The sequence below is a fragment of the Engystomops pustulosus genome, chromosome 4, assembly GCF_040894005.1.
Source record: "Engystomops pustulosus chromosome 4, aEngPut4.maternal, whole genome shotgun sequence".
Lineage (NCBI taxonomy): Eukaryota > Metazoa > Chordata > Amphibia > Anura > Leptodactylidae > Engystomops > Engystomops pustulosus.
The window spans coordinates 150,019,042-150,037,649 of record NC_092414.1 but is presented as its reverse complement, the minus strand read 5'-3'; the positions used below and the strand labels follow the sequence as shown (position 1 = coordinate 150,037,649).

The following is an 18,608-nucleotide window of genomic DNA, read 5'->3' as shown; positions in this document are numbered from 1 at the left end:
CCCCCAAAACAGACTGCACAGGAATTACCGGTACATACAACAGAGATTTCCTTGGCTCCATTAGTAAGTGCACCCCCAGCACACACTGCACAGGTATTATATACACCAGTGATTCCCTTGGCTCCATTAGTAAGTGCACCCCCAGCACACACTGCACAGGTATTAAATACACCAGTGATTCCCCTGGTTTCATCAGTAAGTGGACCCCAAGCACACACTGTACAGGTATTAAATACACCAGTGATTATCCTGATCCCATCAGTAAGTGCACCCCCAGCACACACTGCACAGGTAGGATATACACCAGTGATTCCCTTTGCTCCATCAGTAAGTGCACCCCCAGCCAGCACACACTGCACAGGAATTATATACACCAGTGATTCCCTTGGCTCCATCAGTAAGTGCACCCCCAGCACACACTGCACAGGTATTATATACACCAGTGTTTCCACTGGCTCCATCAGTATCTGCACCCCCAGCTCACACTGCACCGGTATTATATACACCAGTGATTCCCTTGGCTCCATCAGTAAGTGCACCCCCAGCTCACACTGCACAGGTACTATATACACCAGTGATTCTCCTGATTCCATCAGTAAGTGCACCCCCAGCACACACTGCACAGGTATAACATACACCAGAGATTCTCCTGATTACATCAATAAGTGCACCCCCAAAACAGACTGCACAGGAATTACATACAACAGAGATTTCCTTGGCTCCATTAGTAAGTGCACCCCCAGCACACACTGCACAGGTATTATATACACCAGTGATTCCCCTGGTTTCATCAGTAAGTGCACCCCCAGCACACACTGCACAGGTATTATATACACCAGTGATTATCCTGATCCCATCAGCAAGTGCACCCCCAGCACACACTGCACAGGTAGGATATACACCAGTGATTCCATTGGCTCCATCAGTAAGTGCACCCCCAGCAAGCACACACTGCACAGGTATTTAATACACCAGTGATTCCCTTGGCTCCATCAGTAAGTGCACCCCCAGCACACACTGCATAGGTATTATATACACCAGTGATTCCCTTGGCTCCATCAGTAAGTGCACCCCCAGCACACACTGCACAGGTATTATATACACCAGTGATTCCCCTGGCTCCATCAGTAAGTGCACCCCCAGCTCACACTGCACAGGTATAACATACACCAGTGATTCTCCTGATTCCATCAGTAAGTGCACCCCCAAAACAGACTGCACAGGAATTACATACAACAGAGATTTCCTTGGCTCCATTAGTAAGTGCACCCCCAGCACACACTGCACAGGTATTATATACACTAGTGATTCCCCTGGTTTCATCAGTAAGTGCACCCCCAGCACACACTGCACAGGTATTATATACACCAGTGATTATCCTGATCCCATCAGTAAGTGCACTCCCAGCACACACTGCACAGGTATTATATACACCATTGATTCCCTTGGCTCCATCAGTAAGTGCACCCCCAGCACACACTGCACAGGTATTATATACACCAGCGATTATCCTGATCCCATCAGTAAGTGGACTCCCAGCACACACTGCACAGGTATTATATACACCAGTGACTCCCCTGGCTTCATCAGTAAATGCACCCCCAGCACAGACTGCACAGGTAGTATATATACCAGTGATTCCCCTGGCTCCATCAGTGCACCCCCAGCACACACTACACAGTTATTATATACACCAGTGATTTCCTTGGCTCCATCAGTAAGTGCACCCGCAGCACACACTGCATAGGTATTATATACACCAGTGAGTCCCCTGGCTCCATCAGTAAGTGCATCCCCAGCACACACTGCACAGGTATTATATACACCAGTGATTCCCCTGGCTCCATCAGTAAGTGCACCCCCAGCACACACTGCATAGGTATTATATACACCAGTGAATATCCTGATCCCATCAGTAAGTGCACCCCCTGCACACACTGCACAGGTAGTATATACACCAGTGATTCCCTTGGCTCCATCAGTAAATGCACCCCCAGCACACACTGCACAGGTAGTATATACACCATTGATTCCTTTGGCTCCATTAGTAAGTGCACCCCCAGCACACACTGCACAGGTATTACATACACCAGTGATTCCCTTGGCTCCATCAGTAAGTGCACCCCAAGCACACGCTGCACAGGTATTATATACACCAGTGATTCCCTTGGCTGCATCAGTAAGTGCACCCCCAGCACACACTGCACAGGTATTATATACACCAGCGATTATCCTGATCCCATTAGTAAGTGCACCCCCAGCACACACTGCACAGGTATTATATACACCAGTGACTCCTCTGGCTTCATCAGTAAGTGCACCCCCAGCACAGACTGCACAGGTAGTATATATACCACTGATTCCCCTGGCTCCATCAGTGCACCCCCAGCACACACTACACAGTTATTATATACACCAGTGATTTCCTTGGCTCCATCAGTAAGTGCACCCACAGCACACACTGCATAGGTATTATATACACCAGTGAGTCTCCTGGCTCCATCAGTAAGTGCATCCCCAGCACACACTGCACAGGTATTATATACACCAGTGATTCCCCTGGCTCCATCAGTAAGTGCACCCCCAGCACACACTGCACAGGTAGTATATACACCAGTGATTCCCTTGGCTCCATCAGTAAGTGCACCCCCAGCACACACTGCACAGGTAGTATATACACCATTGATTCCTTTGGCTCCATTAGTAAGTGCACCCCCAGCACACACTGCACAGGTATTATATACACCAGTGATTATCCTGATCCCATCAGTAAGTGGACTCCCAGCACACACTGCACAGGTATTATATACACCAGTGATTCCCTTGGCTCCATCAGTAAGTGCACCCCAAGCACACACTGCACAGGTATTATATACACCAGTGATTCCCCTGGCTCCATCAGTAAGTGCACCCCCAGCATACACTGCACAGGTATTATATACACCTGTGATTCCCTTGGCTGCATCAGTAAGTGCACCCCCAGCACAGGTGATAAGAGGGCAGGTAGCAGCCAGTGACAGGTATCAGACATGTGAAGCTGCAGGATCTCACCTGGGCTGATGTCTCCTGTGGATCCTCCAGGTCTCCAGATGAATAAACAGAGAGATGAGGACACCGGTCACCTCCGCTGCCAGGGACCGCAGATCAGCGCAAACATGAAGCACCAGCAAGGAAGTTCCTCCAGCGGAGGATGAGTGTGAGGAGCAGAGCGCATGCAGGTTCACTCCAGTTCCCTGGCAACTCCACGCTGTGGGAAAGAAGGAAGCGTCTCCCCTGCAGCTCCGTCCCACATGCGCTACACACTGCGCTCTGTCATGTCAGGGAGCTGAACCACCGCCACCTGCTGGACACTGCGCGCAGCGCTACCACATCTGCTCTACATCCTCCAACCCAGAGGAAGAGTATACATTCTGTTATACCTGACACAGATAATAGCCTGGGCACTGTTATTAATACTTTATCATGTGACATTTATGTAGCGTTATCATTTATAATATAGTTTATTTAGCAGAACAAGTACATTCAGCATGGTGGAGCTTTGGTTACATGTAACATTTTCAGTCTTATGATACACAAACCATTGCTAGAATAAAAAAGAACTGAAGGACTCCCATCTGGTATTTCACACCATATTTCTATCTGCCCCAGCCATTGCAATGGGAGGCAGAGTCATCCTTTTATTTGTTGTGTACTGAGTGTCCCAAATCGCCCTGTAGCTAGTTCCTATGTACCTGCTATTAAAATAAGAATCCTTTTAACACTCCCAGGAACCATTCAGGCTCATTAGCATAATTGTAAAAGTTAATTTTAGAAGAAAGGAGGCCATGGATCTGGTGGATCTATGAGTAGGTGTCCCTTATTTGTCATGATGAATTTTGATAGTAGATTTCCTTTAATTTATCATTTGCTCGTATGGGAAAGAGGCACCTGTGGGCCCCCTGAGGCTTCTGGTACTGCGTATTACTGTATCCGCACAAGTTATGCTTCTGGCTGTGAGGACATTTTGGATTTGGGTTTTCCTGGGACCATAGTGTTCATCACAAGAACACTTCCGCTTTCATTAGGAAAGAAACGCTTTGACCATGTGATATGCATCGCAGTCAACATTGCATTACACTGTTGACTTATTGTAGGATTTATTTAAGTACATGTCACACCCTAAGGGTGCGGTCACACGTCGCGTTTACCGCATGCGTTAAAAAACGCATTGGAATAGCTGGAGAGTGATTTGCCTAATTAAACACCTCTTAACACTTGTGTTTACAAAACGCATGCGTTAACCGCGATGTTAACACATGCGTTAACAATGCGTTAACAACCGCATGCGTTAACCGCGATGTTAACGCATGCGTTAACAATGCGTTAACGGTTGCGTTCTGTAAACACAGGTGTTAGCAGCTGTTTAATTAGGCAAATCACTCTCCAGCTATTGCAATGCGTTTTTAAACGCATGCGGAAAACGCGACGTGTGACAGCACCCTAACATATGACATGTACACTCACCGGCCACTTTATTAGGTACACCTGTCCAACTGCTCGTTAACACTTAATTTCTAATCAGCCAATCACATGGTGGCAACTCAGTGCATTTAGGCATGTAGGCATGGTCAAGACAATCTCCTGCAGTTCAAACCGAGCATCAGTATGGGGAAGAAAGGTGATTTGAGTGCCTTTGAACGTGGCCTGGTTGTTGGTGCCATAAGGGCTGGTCTGAGTATTTCAGAAACTGCTGATCTACTGGGATTTTCACGCATAACCATCTCTAGGGTTTACAGAGAATGGTCCAAAAAAGAAAAAACATCCAGTGAGCGGCAGTTCTGTAGGCGGAAATGCCTTGTTGATGCCAGAGGTCAGAGGAGAATGGGCAGACTGGTTCGAGCTGATAGAAAGGCAACAGTGACTCAAATCGCCACCCGTTACAACCAAGGTAGGCAGAAGAGCATCTCTGAACGCACAGTACGTCGAACTTTGAGGCAGATGGGCTACAGCAGCAGAAGACCACACCGGGTGCCACTCCTTTCAGCTAAAAACACGAAACTGAGGCTACAATTTGCACAAGCTCATCGAAATTGGACAATAGAAGATTGGAAAACGTTGCCTGGTCTGATGAGTCAACAACATGAAAGCATGGATCCATCATGCCTTGTATCAACAGTTCAGGCTGGTGGTGGTGGTGTCATGGTGTGGGGAATATTTTCTTGGCACTCTTTGGGCCCCTTGGTACCAATTGAGCATCGTTGCAATGCCACAGCCTACCTGAGTATTGTTGCTGACCATGTCCATCCCTTTATGAACACAATGTACCCAACATCTGATGGCTACTTTCAGCAGGATAATGCGCCATGTCGTAAAGCTGGAATCATCTCAGACTGGTTTCTTGAACATGACAATGAGGTCACTGTACTCAAATGGCCTCCACAGTCACCAGATTTCAATCCAATAGAGCATCTTTGGGATGTGGTGGAACGGGAGATTCGCGTCATGGATGTGCAGCTGACAAATCTGCGGCAACTGTGTGATGCCATCATGTCAATATGGACCAAAATGCTTCCAGCACCTTGTTGAATCTATGCCACGAAGAATTGAGGCAGTTCTGAAGGCAAAAGGGGGTCCAACCCGTTACTAGCATGGTGTACCTAATAAAGTGGCCGGTGAGTGTATATAGCTGCTGTGATAGTGAACCTTTGTCAAACATGGCACTCAGAGCCCACTCAGGGAGCCCCAGTAGGGACAAGAGATGAGTGGTGCCCTAGAGATGAGTTTTAATCAGTGTCTGGATTTCCCCTCCTTCTTTTAACAGTATTGTGTCCTTATATCCTGATACTGTTAAAAGTTGTGGCAGAGCTCTTAGCAATAAGTAGCTTCAAATGGCCCAGTTGGGAATTTGCGATAATTGAGTGTTTAGGGTCGCTGTTTGGGCCCTCTGGGGCACATTTACTGTGCTGCACGTTTGTCATGCCTCAAATGGCTTGCACAGGTATTTAAGAAGTGTCTGTGCTGGGATCATGTCGCACATGCACGCACTGCACTGCTTCCATGCAATACAAATTAGGGGTCGTGCCTTCAGACAGTTTCACTGATTCGGACCGAGCGCCTTATTTAACTTTCAAATTGTGTCCCACACCCCATGTTAAAATTGCACCACAAAAAAGATGGAGAACTCTGTCGGACCTGTGCAGGGAAGCAACAGATTCATTATTTTTGGGGCGCAATCTTAGTGAATCGCTGCACGCAGACGGTACAATGCACTTTTAGTGGACTCGAGTGACCTTGTAAGTAAATGTGCCCCTCTGTCTCTAAAAGATTCACGATCACTGATACAGACAGTCAATGTAATGCACAATGTGACATACTAGTGCCCTAGTAGGATATAGACATACTGGTACAATTCACACCCCAATAAAGCAATGAAAGAAAAATACTGAAACCATGAAGCATTGTTCTTGAGTCACATTCATAGTAATCCAGACTCTTCCTTGTCCTAAATAATCCTTAGTTCACTGTCAACAGCCGGCATGGAGAAAAATGTTATCAAAGGCAGCAAATCCCCTTAAAATCATTGTTACATTTATTGCACCTGTTACAGTTTGTGGGAACAAGCATCAGATTTGACACATATCGTTACGGCTTATCTATGCATTGTTCATTCATCCACAAGGTTTAACATGTTCACAATTCACAGGAAAATACGTTTCTATAATTCAATAGATTATAAAGCCTTTCTTATATGAACATTTGGGAGATTAGAAACATTCTCACTCCTTCCAATCTAAATGGTATAATACATCCTACTAACAAACAAGAAGGACTTTGGTCCATAGTTCTTTAAATTAAAAAGTGGAAATGATTTTATGTCAGTTATTTTCCAAACTTTTACAACTTTTACATTGCGTTATCAGCTGGGCCATGAAGATTTTGGATAGATGGCCACGACCAAGTTGATGCTCAATGGTAAAAAACTGTTTTAGTTTTCTTCAGTTTTTTAGAGCCAAGTTACAACCTTGTGGCATCCGATTTTCATGAAACCTCATGAAGTATAGTCTAAGCCTTCCTGTACATGACATCTGCAGTTCTTCAGGCTGCAATCTTTAGCCATGTAGACCATTAATTGCAGTGTGACTGGCATTGACAAGAGAGCTCTATGACAATAGAAAAAGACATACCTGAGCTGGCTACCACATGGCCAAAAAACGGCTAAGATAGATATCTAAAAAACAGTTCAGAGAAACAGCAGTTGCCACCAATTTATTATTCAGTGAAGCCCTAAGTCTATACTTGCTTTTATCTTTAGTGGCATGTTACTAAAAATGTGTCAAATTTGTAACGTAATTTTTGGAAGAAATGTTGCTGGACGTCCCAGAACTGTTAAAGTCATGGGGGGGAATTACTCTTATTGCGTTTTTTTCCTTTTTTTTGTGCGACATTTTATGAGACGGTTCGCAGTTTGCGACTTTTTATGTGCAAAATCAAGCAGCGTACTAAAGCTAGTTGCCTCAAGGATTTAATGCATTGTGCCATATTTATCTTTGTAGCATAGATGTTTGTTCAACATGTGCGACTTATAAGTCACAAAACAGAGCATGCTAGACCCAGACTAAAAAGTCACACACCGAAACAAAAAGTTGCAAAAGTTAGACTACACGGGCAACTCATCATGTGTATCACAAAGGGAAAAAACTTAAGATACACTGCTGTTTAGTGATATTTTCAATAAAGGCTTCCTACTTTTATATCTGGTGATGAACCGGTCAATGAAGGGATTTGGTTTGAATTTTGAACCAGCCTTCTAATATTCCTTCATTGTATCTTTGTCCAAAAATGCTATATCTAAGATAATTTCTATATGAAAAAATGTGAGATACAACCCAAAGCTATTTACAGTCACATCCTAGTTTTCAGCTGGTTTGTTCCATGTCTGGAATCGCTGCAGAATGTCCGTCCAATTCCATCCAGGGTGTCCCTAGTCTTAAAGAGTGTGTTTTAAATCTTTCCTGATTTTCTTGTTCCTTAGTGTCTGATACTCAATGATAGGAATTTTCCTCACATTTTACATATATTTCATAATCTTTGTGTGGAAAGAAAGACAAGGATGTTCTCATTTTGCAGATCTTTATGTATATTTGTAAGAAAGCTTTTGGTATTACGGCTAATTGTCAGAACATTAACTTCCAGAGATGTCACACTAGACTCTTCCCTGAGGCTGAGCACCAACATGTGAGAGCATGAATAGTGTAAAGCTCCAGAGATTTACTGACGGATATAGTTAAAGCACTAAAATTTAACCAGATCTGAGGCATTTGATTTATCTGCTTTCTTCTTGGTACATATGGGGCTTATACTATACAGGGCTGTTCATCTTGTTTCCTGTCTGTATAATTGGTGCACATACTTCTTTAAAATCTAATAAAAAATAGAAACATTACTGAATCACATATCTTACCTGATGAAATATAATTTAGAATTGGTAATTAAAATATCATTTTACTCTTTTTAGGTGATCCACATTGGTGTGACTTATGTCCACATTTAATTTAAACATTGGAGTTACATTTAATTTATTGGACAGCCCCTTCAATTTGCAATAGAGAATGCTTTTTTGCATTATATTAGGTTGTTCTCTAGCATAAATGTTTATAATATTACATTAATGTGTTCTGTCACTACCTGCAAATATTTTACATAACAATACTAAACAAAGTTTTATTTAACATTTGGGTATATCTGGTGTAATTATTAAATAACACGTTATAAATGTCAGTATGATGTATAGTAAAAGCACAAAAACACTGGTTCATACAGGGGTAGTAACAGAGCGACAAGTCAAGGCATGTACTGTTTATATATGAGGCAAAGTCTTATGTTTTGGAGAAAAAAATAAAACAGGGAAATTAAGGATTATGTAGCAAAAGGGAACCAAAGAAGAGGAATGAGAAACTAGCTAGGTGGAGGAGTTAAATGAAAGGAGTATTAGGACGCTATAGTTATGAAGAAGGAGAATGTATATTTCATTGCACTGGGTTTTACTGGGTAAACCAAGTACAATATACAGATAGATACACATAATACAGATTAGTGTCAGGAAGTAAAAAAGACTTTCTGGAAATCTGCTAAAATCATCTGTTATTCTAGTACCTCTGTTATACATTTTTAAATAAAAACATTGGGGCAGAATTACCAAAGTGTCTCAAAACAGCAAAGTAAGACTAGACAGTCTTATGATGTGCCAGATTTATCATAGTGTCTGATGCTCAGTAGTGGATTATAATATAGGCGGTTTGGGCGGGAGCCCAGAGCCCAAGCCTTCTAGGGGTACCATGGCCATCCAAACCAACACCCCCCCCCCCCCCAAAATTTTATACTCAGAAGGACTTTCACCTTTAAATCATACGTCTTTTCCTGCTCTCAATACACATGCACACAAGTGCCATTTTAGGACTTTTGAATGTCCTCCAAAGGCCCTGAAACCACAGACTCATCCTTCATTCTCCAAAAAGCCTGATTATAGTACCGTATGTAGGTAGTGAATTCCGGACTTGTAGAGGCTACACTATTCATACAGCCCAGGGCCCTTACCCCTCCCCTGCTGATGCTGCATGATAAATGAATGTCCAATCGTACTTTGCACCTCCTGTTAGTAGGCTTCGATTATGGTGCAGACTGGTAAAGACGGCATTAGGATAATTGTGGTGCCGGGGCATCCCTGTGATGTAACATTCCTTTTGTCATGTTGTAATAGTGTACAAAAACCGTCTTAAACACTTGACAAATGTGGTGTAGACAGTTTTGTTGTGAAAATTATGACAGAATTCAGTCATGAACAGATTGATAAAACTGCCCCATTAAAGTGTAACTGTAACGTTATAATGATTGTACAAAATTCTCATCTGTGATTCCCTCTTTAAAGGAAATCAACCATTTAAATAAATTAAAAAAACACCTATTATAATGCGGCCTGGTGGTAGAACCAGGACTTAGATAAATTATTGGTGGAAATAGAGACACATCTGTCCGGCATGACCTCGATGACATCGTTAATGTGGTATCGCGCTTCTCAACCATTAGACCTAAGTTGTTGACTCCCCTAATACAAGCCTTATGTGTGGAAGCAAGTACTGAACAATGCCAAGTTACAATGTGGCTCCTCACCTGATATCAGGCTTGAACTTTACTCTGAGCCGTCTCCCCCATGAGAAATATTTCCTATTGGCAACTAAGAGAAGTAAGGGAATAGCAGAAGTGTATACAGCCTTTTTGGCACTTAGAAACCCTATGCATAATACTTACCAATCAAAATGGGAGGAAGAGTTACATTGGTGGCCCAATGGAAAGCTGCACTGGTGTCCAACTGTAGGTTCTCCAGCTGTATTTATCACTTAGAGACAGTTATTGAGAGAAAGTTATTGTATAAATGGTATTACCCCTTACAGATTGTCCAGAATGTACCCAACTGCCTCTTATATATGCTGGTCATGTATTGAACAGGTGGGAATGCATTTACACGTTTAGTGGCAGTGCAAGAATATAGTTCCTTTGTGGCTGGAGGTGTTGCAGGTGGTATCCCAGGTACCTCACTCCTACCCCCCTGTGGGGCCCACAAGTGGCTCTAGAGAGGCCGATAGAGTTTAAGAAGGGGATGTAGTGCTATCACCTTCCAAATAATAAAGACTGCTAGAAACAATATAGCCAGGCTATGGAAGTCTACCGACATTCCTAAGATGGCAGTTATTAAAAGTGAAGCCCAGTATTTCTAGGAGAATATGGAACAGGAGCACTAGCTAGCAAGGTATTATTAAGTATCTTAAAACATCAAGAACAGAGAGTCCATCTCACTCAGCCCCACCTGACAAGTGAATGTACTGTAAAGCAACTATTATTATGGATCATTGTATGTAGGATTTGTCTTGTATCAGTTATCTATTATGTTAATTCTACAACTGTAAATTTAATGTGCCTATATTCCTTTGCAGAGGGGTTTCTCGGAATCGGCAATACCCCTACTGTCATGTAAAACCCATGTATAATGTTTAAAAATTTAAATAAATTGTTGAAATAAATAAAAATCACCTACAAATACCCACACTCCTCTAGATGTTGATCCCACCATGCCACTATATTAAAAGTCATTATTATTATGACATAGCAAAATGTGTAACTTTATTTTAATTTGTTCATATTTTGTGGTTTTATTTTTTATTTCTTGTTTTAGTCCATGATTATGGGGGCTTCTACATTGTTCAATTAACATCATTTACTAATATGTTGTACAGCAGCCTAATGGCCATAGGTAGCAATAGTCTGTTGAAACTATCCCATATGTTAGACCTATGCCACTGACTACACTCATTGAACGGAATGAGCAGCCTTGTACTTTACGAAAATTTCTTGCAAGGACTCAATGGAGGACATTTATCAGAACGGTTATTTCCAGCGTCACCACTAGGGGAACAAAGCATTACATAACACCCAACAGCCAACATGCTGAGTCCTCCAGAGAGTGACACACTGTGGGCAAATGTAATCTTTTTTTTATCTTATTTTGCTAAATTTTTTCTACTTCTTTTTTTTTTTTTTGCAACATTTGAAGTGCATGTAGACTTTCTTGCACCTTAGGGACTTTATTTTGCAGCTAAGCCATTCCCTTTTTAAAGTTTGCCATAGCCATAGTCGTTAAAAAGTTGAAAATTGCTTAAATGTACAAATTGCACAAAATGCCTTGCCAGGCATAGCAAATAGCTTAGATTTAACACAGATGTAATAAAAAGTTAACGCTACGAAGACACATCTGAGCAGCAGAAAAAGAAAATAAAGCAGGTGCCCAAAACCGAAATTAAGTTACATGTGTCCCTTTGTCTGATTGATGTGAGAAAGAAATGCTATATATAAATATATTTAAAATGTAAGAAGGATCACAACAACAACAATTACAGACACACGTTGTTAAGCCAATTAGACAAGTAGCATATTACAATATTCATTGTGGTGTATGCCTTGTTTGTTGTATTCTTTGACTCCGAGTTCCTTACAGTGAAGCTGAGCAGGAGCAAAATGACTTTATTAATCATTGTGACTTGATAGGTTATCTGGAGAGACTTTAGCCCATTATGTAACATTACATAAAGAACCTGAAACAGATCATTTATTATTCTGTGCTGTTTTCCTGTTGTTATTTAAGCGGATTCATTATATGATTTAAGAGGTAAATCAGGAGAATATGATAAGTATGTTTTATTTGGGTTCACATTAAGAACTACATCTGCCTTCAATTTCATTGCATGATCTCATCCATTGTTATAGAATGTTATTTGTGGTGTAATTACATGGAGAATGGTTGAATGTTGGGTTACAGAACCAAGAGCTGTCAATCATCTCTACAGACTCCTTACTATCTGATTTACATCAGTTTTACTACTGTACTGCACCAGCACTTTTATATTATTATATCTCGTAGAGCATGCATGTGGGTGGGATATAGTCTCCCCTCACCAATCCTCATATTAATGCCCTTGCGGCAGCTGGGTCAGTAAGTCTGTGGTAGAACCATGTGAAGTATAGGTGAAGATTATAGGATTAATATAAGCTACAGTCATTTGCATTGAATCACTTGGGATTCTACCAGCATCTCTTGGTCACATGGCTCACTATGGCGCTCCATAGTCTTCATTGATTATATAACAAATGTTCTGTAATGCTTGTTAGATTAACCTTTTGTGATCAAGACGTAGAACTTCTGAATGTCCACATAATTATATTATTTTAAATCAAAATGTATTCAATGAAGTTGTCAGTATTTGACAATTAAAGGGGCGTTCTAGGTAAAGTATGTCAATGGTGTAACCATAGGATAAGTAACCAATATGAGAAGATCCCGTTTTATTCTCACATATCTCTTACCATTATATGCCTTGCTTTTAGTCACTTTAGTCTTTTTAATGGCAGAGATCTATACAGAATGATTTGCCACCAAAATTTGGCAAATTTTGTAAGAAATTATTTTTTACAGTATCAACCGTATTAACATTTTTAAGCAAATGTCTCATGATACAACAATTTCAAATTTTCAGATAAATGAAGACATAAATGCAATACTGAAATATGGAATATGGGATACAGTTTGGGCTTGATATGAGCACAGTAACAACATCCCTTAACTTTCTAGGTTCATTAAGTACCTTTTAATTTCTACTGTCTTTACCTGTTTATACTCAACAGACCAGGACACCAAGACCATAGTAAAGTCATAGGATAGAGCATTCCTGGTGTGTTTAAGGTTCTGGAAATCAGAAGTCTTGAAAAGTATACAGTTGGTATCCAGATGCATCTCGAATGGTGATAATTTGTAAAACACCCCACACATGTCCACTCTTTCTCATTACCTAAAGCTATAAAGAAAATTACAGTTTCATACATTATTCTGATTTTCGATATAAATATAGAGAAGAAAAAAAAATCCACTGTTCTCCAGCATTATAGCTAAGCATCACATATAACTAACTCCATGGAGTGTTTGCCGTCATACAAAGTCTGTAATAGTCGCAATTATTTACAACTTTACGCCAACTCCATGCCAAGGGGGTGTGGTGGCGCAAGAAGGGGGCTGTTCTGGTTGGAGGGTATGGCCGTGGTGGGGCGGTCCTGCCCTGTGCCTGTGCACTGCCGATAGCCAGGCTTGACCTGGTGTAGAAATGCCTGGCAGTCCCGACCCATGTTGGGCAAATACTGGGATAATGTAGTGCTTTCCCTAGTCACTCTAATTTTTTCTTCACTAATTCTATTAATATATTTGCAGGTATTGTGTTGAAGAGACAAAAGGCATAAAAAAATCAACTAACTCTTCAGATAACAAAGCAGCAACATTATGTTAAATTGTTTGGTGTTGCAAATAATTTTCTACTCAAAGAAAAGGCAACTCTTAAAGTATGCAAATTTGATCACCAAGCATTATCTATGAATATTTAATACTATCTATTACAAGTTGTCAGGTGTTCCCTTTGCTAATATCTGTGTAAGCCAGTGACAGCTAAGAGTCAATAATAGCTAATATGTAGCTGTCCACCTCAACAAATCATATTCTGCACATCTGGGACTACTTACTGACAGGACATGAGATGAGGAACAATCTGCCCTATGAGGCTTTATGAAGTGCTTATGACATAGTAAGTAACAACTACTTTACTGTCCTAACGTATAAGATTCTTAAAATGTGTCATAATGCCCTTAGCATATATAGAAAAATACACAATCTAATACTTTTATTAAGACAAAAATCCTTTCAGTTACGTAGAGACCTCCAGTTTTCTTATCAGATTTAACACTTCAGTACAAATATCTGTAATTTCTGGAATATTTGGATTTTTTCCAGTGCAAGTTGAAGCCAGGTACTTAAATGTGGCACAAGGTGTTAAGAAAAACTAGCCAGAGATATGCTGATAATGGGGATGAAACGAAATGGATCAGCCAAGTGTTCTCTGAAGTGTAACACAATATTCATTATAGAGAGGGAGTATGTTATTAATATGAGATGTCATATTGCTCTTTTATGCAGCCCACGGCACAGGATTATCAGACAAGCAGGTTTTATCAACAGATGTGGAATTTGAAAGGTCTGAGCTCCAATATAGCCATCAAAACTCCTTTAGTTAACGGTGAACTTTTTTAGACTTCTGTCCTTTGGAATTAGAAATAAATCCAGTAGAAATATACAGCAAGTCCATAGTAATTCTGAGCTGCAGTAATTTGACATTTGCAGCACATGCTCATTTTCTCCAAATGTATTTATTGGAAATGAAAATACTTGTTCCACATTATTCCAGAATATTTTTTATTTTAATTTTTTTTGCTCATTAAAATCCACAACTGTGGGGCACATGTATCATAGTTTTTCGGCTGCCACTTTTTCAAGTTTCCTGAATTTTGCCTACTGAATCATTGCAATGTATCTTAAGTTTTCCCCTTTGTGATACATGTGATGAGTTGGCTGCTTAGTGTCACTTTTGAGACTTTTTGTGGTGTGCAATTTTCTAGTCCCAAATAGTAGTTTACCAAAAGTAAGTCTGGGTCTAGCATGCTCTGCTTTGCGACTTATTTTGCAGTACAATGGGACAATTCCAAGCCCAAAAGTTGAACAAACATCTGGACTACAAAGATAAATCCGGTAACACCGCATTAAATCCTTGAGAAAGCTAACTTTGGTAGGCTGCTTGAATCTGCACCTAAAAAGTTGCACATAATGTTGCACAAAAATAGAAAAAGGAGGCAATAAAAGTGATACATGTCCCCTAGTGTTAACTAAGAACAATGTACACATGAAAACTGGGCAAGTAGGCAAGAAGGGAGATTGCTCAACTTCTGTGATATTTTTAGGAGCAAACCCCTATCTTACCTTAATAACAGCATGTCTCCAGGACTTTATGTTTGGTGTGCTCCATTTTCCTCCAAAGCAGCATATTAGTTAGGGGTGGTAGCAGGAAACACCTAATGTATATTCAGTTCTGTTAAAGAACATCTACCAACAGGATCAAGGACTGTAAACCGAGCACACTTACATGCTGGTGCGTACCCCCTCTTGCAGGATCCGCTCTTCTTTTAGTTTATTATGCTCTTGTATTTACAAAACAGGCTATAAAAAATAATGCAATAAGCCTCAGGGGCTTGGAACTCCATTGCTGTTAACTGCCATTAACCTCAGGGTTATTTGCATATTTTTAAAAGCATTTTTCAAAAAAACACGGACAAAATACGCTAAAAGAAGAGCAGATCCTGCCAGAGAGGGCACATACCTGCATGTAAGTTTGCTTGGTTTATAATCCCTGATAATTGCTTGTAAAATGCCTTGTAACTCCTTGGTGAAATTTATCATGGCTTGGAATCAATTCGTGGACATACACTCACCGGCCACTTTATTAGGTACATCATGCTAGTAGCGGGTTGGTCCCCCTTTTGCCTTCAGAACTGCCTCAATTCTTCGTGGCATAGATTCAACAAGGTGCTGGAAGCATTCCTCAGAGATTTTGGTCCATATTGACATGATGGCATCACACAGTTGCCGCAGATTTGTCGGCTGCACATCCATGATGCGAATCTCCCATTCCACCACATCCCAAAGATGCTCTATTGGATTGAGATCTGGTGACTGTGGAGGCCATTTGAGTACAGTGAACTCATTGTCATGTTCAAGAAACCAGTCTGAGATGATTCCAGCTTTATGACATGGCGCATTATCCTGCTGAAAGTAGCCATCAGATGTTGGGTACATTGTGGTCATAAAGGGATGGACATGGTCAGCAACAATACTCAGGTAGGCGGTGGCGTTGCAGCGATGCTCAATTGGTACCAAGGGGCCCAAAGGGTGGCAAAAAAATATTCCCCACACCATGATACCACCACCACCAGCCTGAACCGTTGATACAAGGCAGGATGGATCCATGCTTTCATGTTGTTGACGCCAAATTCTGACCCTACCATCCGAATGTCGCAGCAGAAATCGAGACTCATCAGACCAGGCAACGTTTTTCCAATCTTCTACTGTCCAATTTCGATGAGCTTGTGCAAATTGTAGCCTCAGTTTCCTGTTCTTAGCTGAAAGGAGTGGCACCCGGTGTGGTCTTCTGCTGCTGTAGCCCATCTGCCTCAAAGTTCGACGGACTGTGCATTCAGAGATGCTCTTCTGCCTACCTTGGTTGTAACGGGTAGCGATTTGAGTCACTGTTGCCTTTCTATCAGCTCGAACCAGTCTGCCCATTCTCCTCTGACCTCTGGCATAAACAAGAATTTCCGCCCACAGAACTGCCGCTCACTGGATGTTTTTTTTTTTTCGGACCATTCTCTGTAAACTATAGAGATGGTTGTGTGTGAAAATCCCAGTAGATCAGCAGTTTCTGAAATACTCAGACAAGCCCTTCTGGCACCAACAACCATGCCACGTTCAAAGGCACTCAAATCACTTTTCTTCCCCATACTGATGCTCGGTTTGAACTGCAGGAGATTGTCTTGACCATGTCTACATGCCTAAATGCACTGAGTTGCCGCCATGTGATTGGCTGATTAGAAATTAAGTGTTAACGAGCAGTTGGACAGGTGTACCTAATAAAGTGGCCGGTGAGTTTAATACTTAAAGACCGGAAACATCTTGATAGCCCCCACCCCACCCCCCTCACTGTCATCAGCTGGAATATACTGTACTAGAATATATTAAAATAATATAATTAATTATAATCATAATTTTGACTCACAGCTTATCTATATAGCAACTGGACAGGAAGTTCACTAATATTGCCGCTATAGGATAAATTATTGTATATACAGGCAGTCCCCAGGTTACATACAAGATAGGTTCTGTACATTTGTTCTTAAGTTGAGTTTGTATGTAAGTCGGAACTGTATATTTTATCATTGTAATCCCAGCCAGAACTTTTTTGGTCTCTGTGACAATTGGATTTAAAAAATGTTGGGTTCTCATAAGGATTAACCAGGATTAACAATAAAGCTTCATTACAGACACCTCTGATAACTGTTATAGCTGATTATTGTAGCCTAGGACTAAAGTACAATAAATTACTAATATCCAGTGGTCCGTTTGTAACTAGGGGTTGTATGTAAGTCGAGTGTTCTTAAGTAGGGGACCGCCTGTATTACCTATGACTCACTGAAAATGATGGACTAAGTCTTATTTAGATGTGCAAAGTCCAAAAGAGTTGCCCTTTTGTTGAGACATTGTAGATGACAGTAAGAGGTAACATCTTATATTTCCAGTAGTGTAAATCTCATTAAAATTTCTTATTAAGGAATACAGAAACTAAATTATGTACAGTGTGTAGTACATGTAGTACATGCTAAAAGGAAACCAAAAATAATTCTGTACTGTATAAATTTCATGTACAATAACACAGGACTGTGCGTATCTCATAGAAATCCTGCTGGTTTGAAAATAAAATGCATATATCTGCCTTACTACAGGCTTTGTTTTCATATTGTATCCATATAATGTAACTATTTTCTTAATAAGAAGAATTTAATGTCAGCCCTTCCTTGCTTGAGTTCTTGAGTGTCTTATTTTTGTTCAATTTTGGAATGATATCTTTACTGTAAAGAAAATACATCACTGTTTTGTTTGGTTACAAGCATCTTATTATGATACCATAGAGAGAATGATAGGTTAGATTGTGCGTAGGATCGATACAAATTTATAGGATGACTTTCATGATTCTTGTGGCAACAGAACCTAGAAAAGATAACAATGAAGAGCTATATATTGATATAACAGGGAAACTTTTACAAATACTGGTCCCACTGGTCATTTGGTGTTTACAAGAGGTACCAGAGCGACTGCACTGGAACCTCAGGAAAGGGTAATAATGCTTTAAACCCTCCTATTTTTTTCTATCAAGTTGTAGTTTTGTATATGCTATACTATGCAATGTCCAGCACTGTGTGACCTGTCTGTAAATAAAGAACATTAAGGTGCATACAGCATACATATCACATCAGACAAGTTCATCATACATGAACATTTACATCAGACACATACCACATGCATACCACATATAATGGGGCTTATATACTAAAAACAGCATACAGGCTACTCACTTTTGTCGTACTTTGCACCTTTTTCA

General features: G+C 40.8%; 1 protein-coding gene across 1 annotated transcript in view; it reads right to left on the bottom strand.

Moving 5' to 3' along the window:
• The window catches only part of THSD4 (thrombospondin type 1 domain containing 4), a 450,024-nt gene extending 446,679 nt beyond the window's left edge, over window positions 1-3,345 (bottom strand). The window contains exon 1 of the mRNA XM_072148083.1: window positions 3,052-3,345. The gene's annotated coding sequence lies outside the window, so the exon portion shown is untranslated. The remainder of the gene's footprint in view (window positions 1-3,051) is intronic.
• Between the last annotated feature and the right edge of the window lie 15,263 nt (window positions 3,346-18,608).